The sequence below is a fragment of the Schistocerca nitens genome, chromosome 2 (genome assembly GCF_023898315.1).
Source record: "Schistocerca nitens isolate TAMUIC-IGC-003100 chromosome 2, iqSchNite1.1, whole genome shotgun sequence".
Classification (NCBI taxonomy): Eukaryota; Metazoa; Arthropoda; class Insecta; order Orthoptera; family Acrididae; genus Schistocerca; species Schistocerca nitens.
This window is the reverse complement of record NC_064615.1, coordinates 200,951,775-200,965,766: the sequence shown is the minus strand read 5'-3', so window position 1 is coordinate 200,965,766 and position 13,992 is coordinate 200,951,775.

Here is a 13,992-nt window from a genome sequence, read left to right as displayed (position 1 = left end):
GTAGGGAGCAGAGCACCTCCGACTTCTCGCAGCACAATAAATAAATTTCCAGCCAATTTACCATCCACATTAACAGTCAACCTAATTGTATACAAATGCGTTAAGGCATTGATGTTAATTGATCCTAATACAACTCTCTTGGTACCTGTAATTTCCAGAGTTACTTTCATACGCATTTCCTCTTCATATCCCTATTGGAGTCGAAAACAAATTCCTTGCTGAACGATGGAATAAGTTTCTTTATCTCATTTACAAGTTTTTGGACCGATTCCGCAGTTTGCTTTGTATCGTCAGGTTCACGCTTTGTTTGAAATTTCGTTATCTTACGTCCTCCACTTCTGTAGCAGTGTTTGAAGTTATGCAACTATCCACTGCCTTCCTTGAAATCACTGTATATCGCGCGCAGTCTGTACGGAATAGCTCAGTATCATTCACATGCAGTAAATTGTATAGAGCAACCTTGTAAAGCGCAAACACTTGATTAGTAACAATCGCGCCTTGTCCTCCTTTGAACATCCGTTGTTTTTCTTACGCATTGCACCTTCATATTGCTGCGGATTTAACGGAAATCGTTTCATAATTTTTTTTTTAACTATGCTGCGGATGATTTTCCATGTACTTAATTAAGTAGTGTCCTTTACTACGTTTCACTGGAGACGAGATTTGTGGTTCTCTGTCGGACAAGGATGAAGAACTACATGGATTGACACCTGTATCAATATCGCTTTCACTTGTTAAGTACGTATCGTCATCATTGTACTTCTCATATACATTGTCCGCACAGTCGAGCGTATACGACATTGTCCTGTTTTGTATGAACACAACTAGCACTGTACTCTCGACTAAGCAGTCCGGCTACGCTCTGAGGTCTCATACTGTCCTCACCATTGGATACCTCCAGTCTCGCCCCCTGATGCCACTAGCATCCAATACTGTAGTGTGTGGTAGATAATATGTGAAGCGTCGAATGCCGTAAACATCATTGGTCATTTGCGACCTCGCACACAACTGTTGCAAATAAAAAATTTTTGATTTTCACTGTGGTTTCAATTTCACGACCAGGCGGACCATAATGTCCTAATAAGCCTCATGCTAACCTGGAGAACAGATAAGTAGTACAGATCTTTGAGGCCGGCCGGAGTGGCCGAGCGATTCTAGGCGCTACAGTCTGGAACCGCGCGACCGCTACGGTCGCAGGTTCGAATCCTGCCTCGGGCATGGATGTGTGTGATGACCTTAGGTTAGTTAGATTTAAGTAGTTCTATGTTCTAGGGGACTGATGACCACAGCAGTTAAGTCCCATAGTGCTCAGAGCCATTTGAACCATTTTGAGCCAAGATCTTTGAGGGAGACAAGTGCCTATCGTCTCGCGCAGGAATAGGTTACGCACAATGAAGGATGTTCCGCACAACAGAAGACGGCTTTAAGGGGTGAAGATGGAAACACTTTTTGAAGACGAAATTCCTATAAATAGGAAATATCAGATTATACGTTCAGTCGATGACGTGATTATTAAAGATGGAAATGCAGAAGAAGCAGAATTACTTGAGAGTAGTCAGATGGACTTACCAGGAGAGGAATGAGGCGCTTCTTTGACCCATATAATTTTCTTCTATTGCTCGATAGGTCAGAGTGGTATCAAGCTCGACTAAACAGTTTCGTAACACACGCCTGTGTCACTGGCCTGCCTGATAACGTAATTCCCTCCGTTGTGGAAATCACTCCCAGTCTGTTTCCAGGCACCTGATTCCAAAGCGACTGTGTTCGGGTGCTCTAGCGAACTCGTGTTCGCCCTGCAAATACATAGACATCCACATGTAGAACCAGTCAACACAAAAGTTTTATCGATGAAGAGCAGTTTATGTCGAAAAATGGCTGTCACTTAATGGCTACAACATTTTAGTGACATTTCCGAGAATACTGAGAGGCTAAAAAAAGGTCGTTTATGTTATTGTATTAGTCTTTCGATGAACAGTCTTAGCCTCTGTTCAACAAGACAGCAGCTAATGTCCTCCTCTATAAACGAAAACCCCAGCAAATTTAAATTCAGAGGTGAAGGTATCTTGCAGGATTCTCCGCAAAGGATACCTCCATCGCCTTGATTTTTATTTTATTTGGAGCAAAAGAACCGGTGCGTTGAAGTACTGGTCATGGTGAAACAGGAAATCATCTACGAATTACGCAGAAGACTGTTTATCATTTATGGGGCTATTCTCCATGGAAGTCCAATCGGTAACAATGTTTCCCGCTGTGTCGAAACGTTGCATTCGTAATGAAGTTATTCACATTTGACTAAGCAGTGTCAGGGCATGGAACTGCTTAATAATGCCTAAGAATCATCATATACACCTCACGTTACATGTATTTACACGTGTACCCTTGTGTGAGAAACTTGTTCTTACCTCTGAAAGGGAAATATGTCTTTTAATATGTGTTATGCATTCTTTTTTACATCATGTTCTACATCGTCACTATGGATCTATGGAACAAAAGTATGCTGAACCTAATCTAATAACGCAAGATAGAAATTCGAATTTGCAGCGCCTGATAATACAGGCAATGGGTACAGATCTGCCGTTCCATAGGTTAGTTTGAAGAGCTGAAAGATTTTTTTAACGTTTCAGAAAAAAAGGTAATAGCTAGTTTTCGATCAATGGACAATCGTTCCGTTATCAAACGTAGAGAATCTGAAGCTTATCGTAAATTCAAAGAAATCCAACATTTCATGTAGCTACCCAATGCATAGTCTTCTTGTTACTTAAAAGATTCTCTAGTGTCTCTTTAGTGGGTATGTTACTATGTAGATCTACAGAGTTAAAGGTGCGAAAATAGCATAACTAGAATAATAATGCCCAAACTTTCAATAGAAAGACCCACGCGGATAGCTGTGGGCGTTAACACTCCGCTTCTGGGATTCTGGGAGGTTGGGAGGTGCGCCGGCCCTGGATCGAACTTCCTCGGGGTGTGCCGGCCAGCATGAATGGGCTTTACAGGCGATATCCCACGTCCAGTTACATAAATGTCGGGCTGGTGTCCACGCTCCGCCGCAGTTACGTGATTCGCAAACATTTCGAAATATGTTCTCACACTTTCACATGCGATAACACAATACACGGGCAGATGGTGTACACAAATTCTGCCCTAGCGGATGTCGGGGGGAATGGGGCGTGGTAGGGGTGAGGGGGGGGGGATAGGGGGGGAGCGGTATGTGTGGTGGCAGAAAGGACTTCTGGCCTCAGGATAAGGCCAGAGAAAAAAAGAAGGTCATTTGATTAGAAAACTGAGTACAGTTATTCATGGCGTACCGATTTTAGAACTTGTACACTTACTTTGATCTCTTGTGTAAAGGTTCTTCCATATCCCTGTCTTTCATATCTATGTAAGGTGCTTCTTTCTCATTGTAAGTTAGCTGTACATTTCCGTCTGTTTAGTACAGTTTCATTTGAGATTTTTCTATGTGTATATAAACTTCCCCTATAATCTAAAAAAAACTGCAATGGTAATATAAAACAATTGTTTGGTTTTCAGTTATACTGGGAGTTTTCAACTGGCTCCCTTTATTGTGTTACCGCTCTCCGTTTTAACAGCTATGTCATTTATTACTATTAGAACAGAATTTACATCTACATCTACGTGGATACTCTACACATCACATTTAAGTGCCTGGGAAAGGGTTTATCGAACAACCTTCACAATTCTCTATTATTCCAGTCTCGTACAGCTCGCTAAAGAACGAACACCTATATCTATCCGTGCGATATCTGATTTCCCGCCGGCCGAAGTGGCCGCGCGGTTCTAGGCGCTACAGTCTGGAACCGCGCGATCGCTACGGTGGCAGGTTCTAATCCTGTCTTGTGCATGGATGTGTGTGATGCCCTTAGGTTAGTTAGGTTTAAGTAGTTCTAAGTTCTAGGGGACTGATGACCTCAGAAGTTAAGTCCCATAGTGCTCAAAGCCATTTGAACCATCTGATTTCCCTTATTTTGTCATGATGATCGTTTCTCGCTATGTAGTTCGGCACCAACAAAATATTTTCATGTTCAGAGGAGAAAATTGGTGATTCGAATTTCGTGAGCAGATTTCTCCTCAACGTCGTACTTTCGTAGTCCTGTGGCTAGGGCCTCCCGTCGGGTAGACCGTTCGCCGGGTGCAGGTCTTTCGATTTGACGCCACTTCGGCGACCCGAACGTCGGTGGGGATGAAAGGATGATGACCAGGACAACACAACACCCAATCCCTGAGCGGAGGAAATCTCCGACCCAGCCGGGAATCGAACCCGGGCCCTTAGGATTGACATTCTGTTGCGCTGACCACTCAGTTACCGGTGGCGGACAACGTGAAACGCCTTTGTTTTAGTGACGTCCATCCCAAATCTTGTATCGTTTCAGTGACACTCTCTCCCCTATTCCGCGATAATACAAAACGTGAACTTTTTCGATGTACTCTGTCAGTCCTGTCTGGTAAGGATCCCACACCTGGCAGTAGTAATCTAAAAGAGAAAGGACAAGCGTAGTGTAAGCAGTCTCCTTAGTGAACCTATTACATTTTCTAAGTATCTTGCCAATAAAACGCAGTCTTTGGTTAGCCTTCCACACATCATTTTCTATGTGTTCCTTCTAATTTAAGTTGTTCGTAATCATAATTCCTAAGTATTTAGTTGAATTTACGGCCTTTAGATTAGACTGATTTATCGTGCAACCAACATTTAACAAAAATGGTTCAAATGGCTCTGAGCACTATGGGACTTAACTTCTGAGGTCATCAGTCCCCTAGAACTTAGAACTACTTAAACCTAACTAACCTAAGGACATCACACACATCCATGCCCGAGGCAGGATTCGAACCTGCGACCGTAGCGGTCGCGCAATTCCAGACCGAAGCGCCTAGAACTGCTCGGTCACACGGGCCGGCCAACCAAAGTTTAACGGATTCCTTTTAGCACTCATGTGGATGACCTCATACTTTTCGTTATTTAGGGCCATTTGCCAATTTTTCTAAATCGTTTTGCAATTTGTTTTGATCTTCTGATGACTTTACTAATCGATAAACGAGAGGGTCATATGGAAAGAACCTAAGATTGCTCAGATTGTCTCCCAAATCGTTTATGTAGATAAGGAACAGCAAAATGCCTATAACACTACCTTTGGAACGCCAGAAAACATTTCTGTTTTACTCGATGACTTTCCGCCAATTACTATGAATTGTGACCCCTCTGACAGGAAAACACGAATCCAGTCACATAACCGAGACTTTAACTAATGACGAGTATCTCGTTTTTGTTAGGACTTCGATTCCTGACGTTTTCTTCACATTTATGGCTGCGGTCATCTCTTGATGTTTAGGCAATTTAATTTGTTTACGAACTGCCTTAACTTCTCCTATTATACGTTTCACGTCTACCTTTCTTACTGGAATGTAAGGTGTATATCACAAGCCTTTATTTATCATTTCCTGTCCATTTTCAGACAAAAATTATCTTGATGAGGTTGAATACTCTGTTACAGAATCTGTGCTTTTGCATGGTTTTTGTATTTTGCTCATGGTACTGAAATTTCTTAAGCAGTTTTCTATCGAGTCTTTTAACTAAATTATACTTGGGTTGAATTTTAATCTCTGTCTCCTGTATGATCTTGAATTTCATGTATGTTTATTAGCATGGCTTGCTTTGTTTCTTGCCTAACTCACAATATTTGCCTAACTTGTATTATTTGCAATTAAGTTTTTACTACATCAGCATTTCCAAGTTCCAAATGCTAATTTTGTGTATATGGGGACCATTTCAATTTCCATTTGTAATGAATGATCGTGGTCGTTTCCCCGAATTCTTTTTTAATTTCACAGTATCTGTTCACAGCACATACGGCACAACATCTTACAGAATATTAAAAGATTGACTCACGGGCAAGAAGAGATTCCGCAACAACTCATTTATCGAAACAACTCTTAATACAGTATAATGTCGCACTTGTTACACTGGTAACCAAGTTCGTTCTAGCTATGTCCACCGCCAGAATAGGGAGAATATTTTTCGGGCGTGTGGCCAAATGTGTGTCCAGTGGCCACACTATTTCCGTAAAGGCCCGTGATGCTATCGTCAGGTGTGCTGATGAACTACTTTATAACAATAAGAAGGCCCTCGGCCGCCCATTAGCACTCAGTTTTTTAAGTGTACGCCTATGAAGGCAACATAAACCGCTTGCCGAAATATTGTGTCCGTTGAACACACAAATCCGGCCGTTCATTCGAGAGTTATTCTCTCTTCATTTAAAACTGGAGACGCAGGAGAGTGAAATCATCAGATCTGTTAAAAAGTGAATAAAAGGAAACGAAAGTGCGATCATCCTTGTATAACAGACTACAAATGACAAAGTAAAACAGTGTATTCAACACCGTAGTATTTGCAGAACAAGTCGACAATACGTGCGCCTTTGAGAGACTCAACTGCACAGAATAAAGGCAGCAGGAATTATAAAATCGAGTTTATCTGTGTGCTACGACTTAACCTGATCCAGAGTCGCCCAAAATGGCGCCCTCTCCATCTACTAGTAAGTGTCCATTCTGTAGCTCAACACTTAAGTGCCCGCCAGAGGGTTCATCGAACCTTCTTCAGACTATTTCTCTATCGTACCACTGTGCAACAGTGCTTCCTACGTAAGAGGGCATTAACAAAATATTTTCTCATGCGGAGACGAAAGCTTTCATGAAAAGATCTTGTCGCAACGAAAAAGGCGTTTGTTTTGATGATTGCCTCCTCGAGCTTGCGTATGACATCCGTGACGCTCTCTCCCCTATTTCGCAATAATACAAACTTTTTCAATGTCTTCCGTCAGTCCTGTCTGACGCGGATTCCAAACCACACCGCAGTACTCCAGAAGAGGGCGGTCAGAAGAGGGCGGACAAGCCTAGTGTAAACAGTCTCTTTATTAGACTTGTATCTTCGAAGCGTCCTGCCAATAAATTTAGGATCGCTTTCCCCTCAACATTATCCACGTAATTGTTCGACTTTTAACATAATCCTAATTGTAATCCCTAAGTATTTAGGTGAATTCGCAGCCTTTAAATTTGTGTAATTTATCGTTTAACCGAAGTTAATATCCGTTAACCTTTGGTACTCATGTGGATGACTTCACACTTTTCATTATTTAGAGTCAACTGACACTTTTCACACCATGCAGATATTTTATCTAAATCATTTTACAATCGATTTTGATCATCTGATTTTGTTGATAGACAGTAAATGACAGCATCATCTGCAAACACTCTCAGATGATTGCCAAAATTGTTTCCTAAATCGTTTAAATGCGTTAGGAACAGCAGAGAACCTATAACACTTGCTTTGGAATGCCATATATCATTTCTATTTTACTCGATGACTTTCCGTGCTGGAGGAAGAACTGTAGGAAGATCATACAAAAGATGGTGTACCGTAACAGGCAATTTGCTTAATACGTGCAGTGAAGAAGAAGAGAACTTTCAGTCGATTACTACGAACTGTAGCTTTTCTGACAGGAAACATGAATTCAGTCGCATAGCTGAAACGATACTCCATAGGCACGCACTGTGATCAGAAGTCGTTTGTAAGGAACGATATCAAAAGTCTTCTGGAACTTTAGAAATATGGAATGAATTTGAGATCCATTGTCGATAGCACTCATTACTTCATGCGAATACACAAGGAAAATATTTTCTTAATCAGTACTATGTATCAACAGATCGTTTTCTTCGAGGCAATTCATAGTGTTCCAACACAGTATACGTTCCAAAATACTAATGCAAATCGATGTCTGTGATATGGGTCCGTAATTCAGCGGATTACTCCTATTTTCTTTCTTGTACACTCACGTAAAAAGAAAGTACGTTAGTATGTGCTTCAGAAATTATGAGCATTTCAGTCACCTCAGTTTAGCATGTGCCCTGTTGCCTTGTAGGCATAGGGTCTCCCACGGGCCCTGATAACTTGTTCCATGCGTGATGGCATCGACGCGTCCTGTGGTATAGCCATTCATGCTACATTCACATGGTTCCGAAGTTCATCTGTGGTGGTCGGCATTGGGTCATAGCACTGCACCGTCGTTTCATCATAGCCCATACATTTTCGATTGCCAACAAGTCTGGTGATCTGATGGGTCAGGGCGAAAGGCTGACATCCGGTGAGACCAAGAAGGCTCGTATTCGTACAGCAACATGCGGTCGTGCATTGTCTTGCTGATAAGTGGCGTCTGGGGTGTTGCGCAGAAAGGGTATGGCTATGGGTCGCAGGATGTCAGTCAGTGTCATGGACAAGCACTAACTGGGATTTGTGGTTGTTTTCATTAGCATCCCACAGCATAAAGGCTTGAGTTGGCGCTGTGTGTCTTACGTGAATACAGTCACTGTGATGCCACTCTCCCTATCTGCGGTGAACCACAATGCGGTCATCATTTTCAAACAAACAGAACCTGGATTCGTCCGAGAACACTATCTGATGCAATTCCTGCCCCACTGACGTCGTTCCATACACCGTTGCCGTCTAGCATGTTCCTGCACATTCGTTAAAGATAGGCGGAGAAGTGAACGACGTGCAAGTAACCCTTGTTTTAATAAACGGCGACGGACTGTCACCCTCTGATAGTGTACGATGTGTTTACGCTGTTCCACTGTGACGCCAGAGTCGAGGAGGACGCAGATTTGTTCTACAATGCCATTCAGATGAGGTGTCGATCTTCTCGGGTGGGGGGATTTGGGAGGGAGGGCGAGGGGGGTCTGGGTGGCACGACTTGACCCATCTCGCCATGTTGTGTGAACCATTCTGTTCTACGGCTTTATGTAAACCATTCTGTTGTACGGCTTCGCACAACTGCCGAAACACTTCCTCCCACACGAGCAGAACTTTCCCGGATGGATGCGTCATATTCTCACATGCCAATAGAGAGCGCTCTTTCAAACTCGCTGGTTTGAGTGCGGGTCGCGCATACGTCTGCGAGGCATCCTGTTCGTCTGCTCAAGTCACACTGACCCACTACCTTCGCTTTGTAGCGACAACGAGAGCCTCAGGCACATTTTATAGGTAGGTGGTGTTGCGCTGCGATATCGATGTTGACCTTGAACCCGGGGGCCGACTTGGTTCAAATGCTAATCATTTCAGCAGAACATACTAATGTACATGTCCTGTGAATATGAACGTCCTATCTCTGGTATTTGAAGGTGTTCTGTTTTTTTCCAAACATGAATGTATACTACTGTCCATTAAAATTGCTACACCACGAAGATGACGTGCTACAGACGCAAAATTTAACCGACTGGAAGAAGATGCTGTGATATGCAAATGATTAGCTTTTCGGAGCATTCACACATGGTTGGCGCTGGTGGCGACACCTACAACGTGCTGACATGAGGAAAATTTCCAACCGATTTCTCATACACAAACAGCAGTTGACAGACGTTGCCTGGTGAAACGTTGTTGTGATGCTTCGTGTAAGGAGGAGAAATGGTCACGCTTTGCTTGCGACACATCTATGTAAATCTCAGAGTTAAGAACTGTCATTTACTTTTCTTAATAAAACCCATAATACGATTAGTTTGAATTGTTTATCTAGAGATCCGAGAAAGTAGGTTTCCTAGACACCCCATATTCGACGACTAGGCAGAATTCAACAGTTAGAACATCTGGAAATTCACCTCCACAAGATGAAATTCAGTGACCATCAAAAGTGTTAGTGGATTACATACGTGATGTGTCCTGTCTTCACCTTTGATAGCTTCAACTCTGCTGGGGACACTTTCAAAGAGTTATCGCAATGCCTGTGGAAGAATAAATGTGTTCAAATGTGTGTGAAATCTTATGGGACTTAACTGCTAAGGTCATCAGTCCCTAAGCTTACACACTACTTAACCTAAATCATCCTAATGACTAATACACATACCCATGCCCGAGGGAGGACTCGAACTTCCGCCTGGACCAGTCGCACAGTCCATGAGAAGAATAAAAGCCCAGTCTTCCTCAAGAGTGGAAAACAGAAAAGGTAGTGATGACCGCTGGGGTCTGGACCGAAATCGACCTTCTAACTCAATCTAAAGGTGTTTCACTGGGTTCAGGCCGGGACGCCGGGGGTGCCAGTTCATTTTAGGAATGTTACTGTCCACCCTACAGATGCTCCTTTATACAGGAAGCGTTGTCATGCTGATGCAAACAGTCATAATCTCCGAACTGTTCCTCTGATTTCTGCACTGTACAATACTATAAAATATGTTCTCATTCTTCCATGTTTAGCGGTTTGTTAAGCGCAATAAGTGGACCACACCCTTACTACGAAAAACACCCCCATTCCTTAACAACACCCCCTCTGTACTTCACTGTTGGCACTACACATGATGGCAAGCAACGTTCTCCAGGCTTTCGCCAAACTCAGACCCACCTATCGGACTGACGGTGTATAGCGTGATTCATGGCTCAAAATTCCTCGTTTCCTGTCATCCGTTATCCAGCGGTATCACTTTTCCCACTACCTGAAGTCCAGTGTCCTGCAGTCGGCAGGAAAGAACTAAGGATCAAGTTTGAACACACTTTATTTAACTAAAACGCCTTCTTGTTGTGCACTAATTTCCAAAATCAAGAACAGCAAGAAACACAACAATTCTTGTGGTGGCAAAAGGCAGATAAGAGTACACTATGCTACACAATTACAAAGTGGCGTTACGCCCAACAACATACACCTTTCTGGTGAAGGCTATGGCAAATGTCTACTAGGCTAGAGCCGACGTAGGTATTGGCCGGAGCTGTCTAGCCGGACTCTGCTGGCATGCTTATAGCACCGATTCGTCGGAGTGCTACACGTAGTCATATTAGTTCCAATTGGTGGATCTCTGTCACATGGATTTTCGCGAAGTAGTGCCGTGTTTATGCGGAAAGTCTGTTGTTGTTTACATGCAGTGGCGATGTTTTGATCTGAGCTCTTGAAGGGAGGTGTGCAGCCCACCTTGCCTGTCTGTTGTGCAGGCCCTCTAACTAATAAGGGGCCGCTACGACATGAAACACTGAAGAGAGAATTGTGTGCTCGACCATTATGCCCCAATCGTCTTAACTCACTATGCACAGTCATTGAGCTAACTGGACTGATGGCAGCACTTTGCAATTCAAGAGTGATTTCATCCGCTCATTCATGAGATGTTTTTACGACCAATCTCTGCAATTCTCGACGGTCCCTGTTCCTCAGTACATGAGGTCTGTCTGGTCTTCGTTTAGTTGTGGCTGTACCTTCGCGTTTCCTTTCCACGATAACATCAGCAACAGTCGGATTTATGCTGTAGGGGGTTTGAAACGTCCCTGATGGATCTGTTACTCAGGTGACACCCAGTGACTTGTCCACTTTCGAAATCACTGAGCTCACGTGACCGATCCATCCTGCTGATATTGCTTCTCTGCTGACAACACAGTACTCCCCACCTTCTTTTTTACTGGCCTCTCATGACATCTAGTGGTCAGCTCCGGATTATATAGTGGTGCATGGAGACCACACTTAACAAAGAAACAGACTTTCACAGCAACGACAACTTCAGGAAATTTTTTACAAAGTGCTTCACTTAATATGCGAGAAACTAGTTCGCACTGTAAGTTACTCTGATTTTTCAAAAATTGAAACATTTATTCAGGTTTATCCATCGCAGTAATGAATTATGACTAATGAATCTTAGATGTGTGAAGTAAGAACTTTGACTTGTTACTATGCACTTACAATCGATTACAAGTGACCAGTCATAAAATGTACGCTATGTGTTTAGTGAGATGTGATACAGATGAAAACAACTTATGAAATTTAATTACATAACACGTGGAACGTTAAGTAACACACGTATGCTTCACTTCTAACCGTATACATAAAATTTCTTTGTATTTCGCACTTTGTCTCTAGTTGCAAGTAAAAAAAAAAAAAAAAAAAAAAAAAGAGAGAGAGAGAGAGAGAGAGAGACTTTTGTGAGCTATCAAGCTCGTTCTTTAGCAGAATGAACATATCACTTCCACTAAAATGCGCATCATGATCAAACCGCAGACTTAAAAATGCACTGTGCAAGAAATACTAATACGAACAATACTCACGGCACAGTCGCCAACAATGAACACGTTATTAAAGGAAGGTAAACTTCCACTGCAAAACTAAAAACTATGGAAATTTTAATCTGTCTAGCAGTCAGCCGTAAGAAAAGAAGTCTTGACGAGCTGCGATATACTCGCAGTTTCGGGAACTCAAATGGGAATCCTTGGAGGTAAGGGGACGTTCTTTTCGAGAAATAGTATTGAGAAAATTTAGAGAACCTGCAGCTGAAGCTGACTGCCGAACAATTCTAGTGCTGCCAACATATATTGAGCGTAAGGACCACGAAGATAAGATTTGAGAAATTACGACTCATACAGAGGCGTACAAACAGTCGTTTTTCCGTCCCTCCATTTGCGAGTGGAACAGGACAGGAAACGACTAGTAGTGGTACAGGGTACCCTCCGACACGCACCTTACGGTGGCTTGCGGAGTATCTTTTTTTCACTTAGGGATCACAACTCTTTTATTAATTTCGGTTGTTAATATCTTCACATCTGAATACACACTGTTTGCTAACCATGTGGAGCCGATATATGTAAAAATCGAACAGTAGCAACAATGAGTGAAACAATGTTCGACATATTTCATATATATACGACGAGACTCGTTTGGCTCTTTATTGTTAGCGTAAGATTTTCACATAGGTCCCACTCCGACTCGATATGATTAGCAACCTGAAGATTGTCATTGCGGCCCAAAATTGATAACCTGACATATAATAAACACCGTAATCTGGTTCTCGATCCGGTACACAGTTTTAATCTGGCAGACAGTTTCATGTCAGCCCTCACTTCGCCTCGTGGTACCAATTGAGAAGCAATTTGCATGAGAAGTAGCGCTTCAAGGTGTGGGAAACCGACGATGGCTGGGAGACTGGTGTGCCGACCAGACGCCCGTCCATACCACGCCGCAATGACGTCACTGGCAGACGATGACACCTTAGCATTACGGAACTGAATGGTCCGTCAGGGAAAGTACGTGGAACTGTTAGGCAGTTGTATATGGATGCGCGTCACGTACAATGAAGGAAGTCGGTCACAGCAAAATCGAATCTTTTGAGAAGTGATACTGGAGACGAATTCTAAGGGTTTCATGGACTGAAAACGTAAAAAATAAGACCCTTCTTTGACAAAATGAAACCAAGAATGTATTTGGAGATCAAAATATTACAGATAAAACTAAGGTGCCGGTAGTTTGGAGTAACACGAGAGCGGAAACTCCCTGGGACAGGCTAGTCCTCGGAAGTACAGTAATATAGAGGTAAAGTTTCACCAAGGAGGAACTGGACAGTTGGCACAGAGATGGCACTAGAACGTCTTTGGATAAAGTGAGGAATGCAAAAGCGTCCGGCACTAGATGTAAGAACATTGCATATGTGGTGTCACCGCCAGACACCACACTTGCTAGGTGGTAGCCTTTAAATCGGCCGCGGTCCATTAGTATACGCCGGACCCGCGTGTCGCCACTGTCAGTAATTGCAGACCGAGCGTCACCACACGGCAGGTCTAGAGAGACGTCCTGGCACTCGCCCCAGTTGTACAGCCGACGTTCATAGCAATGGTTCACTGACAACTACGCTCTCATTTGCCGAGACGGTAGTTAGCATAGCCGTCAGCTACATTTGCTACGACCTAGCAAGGCGCCGTATTCAATTGATATTGAGATTCTATTAATCTATCATCAAGAGCGATGTTCTACAAATATGGATTAAAGTTAAGTATTCCAGAAGCTACGTACTTTTCTTAATAGCATTCATTACGTATCCTGTTTCAGACCTCACGCCAGCCTGCGTGAGTTTAAGCGCGTGCCTTTCGGCTTCCTCTCATTGTGTCTAGGCTGTCTTGTCTAGACACAACATATTTGGTGACGAGTCTCAAAAGAGGATTTAGCGTTCGTATTGCCCTAATTTACTTGTGTCATG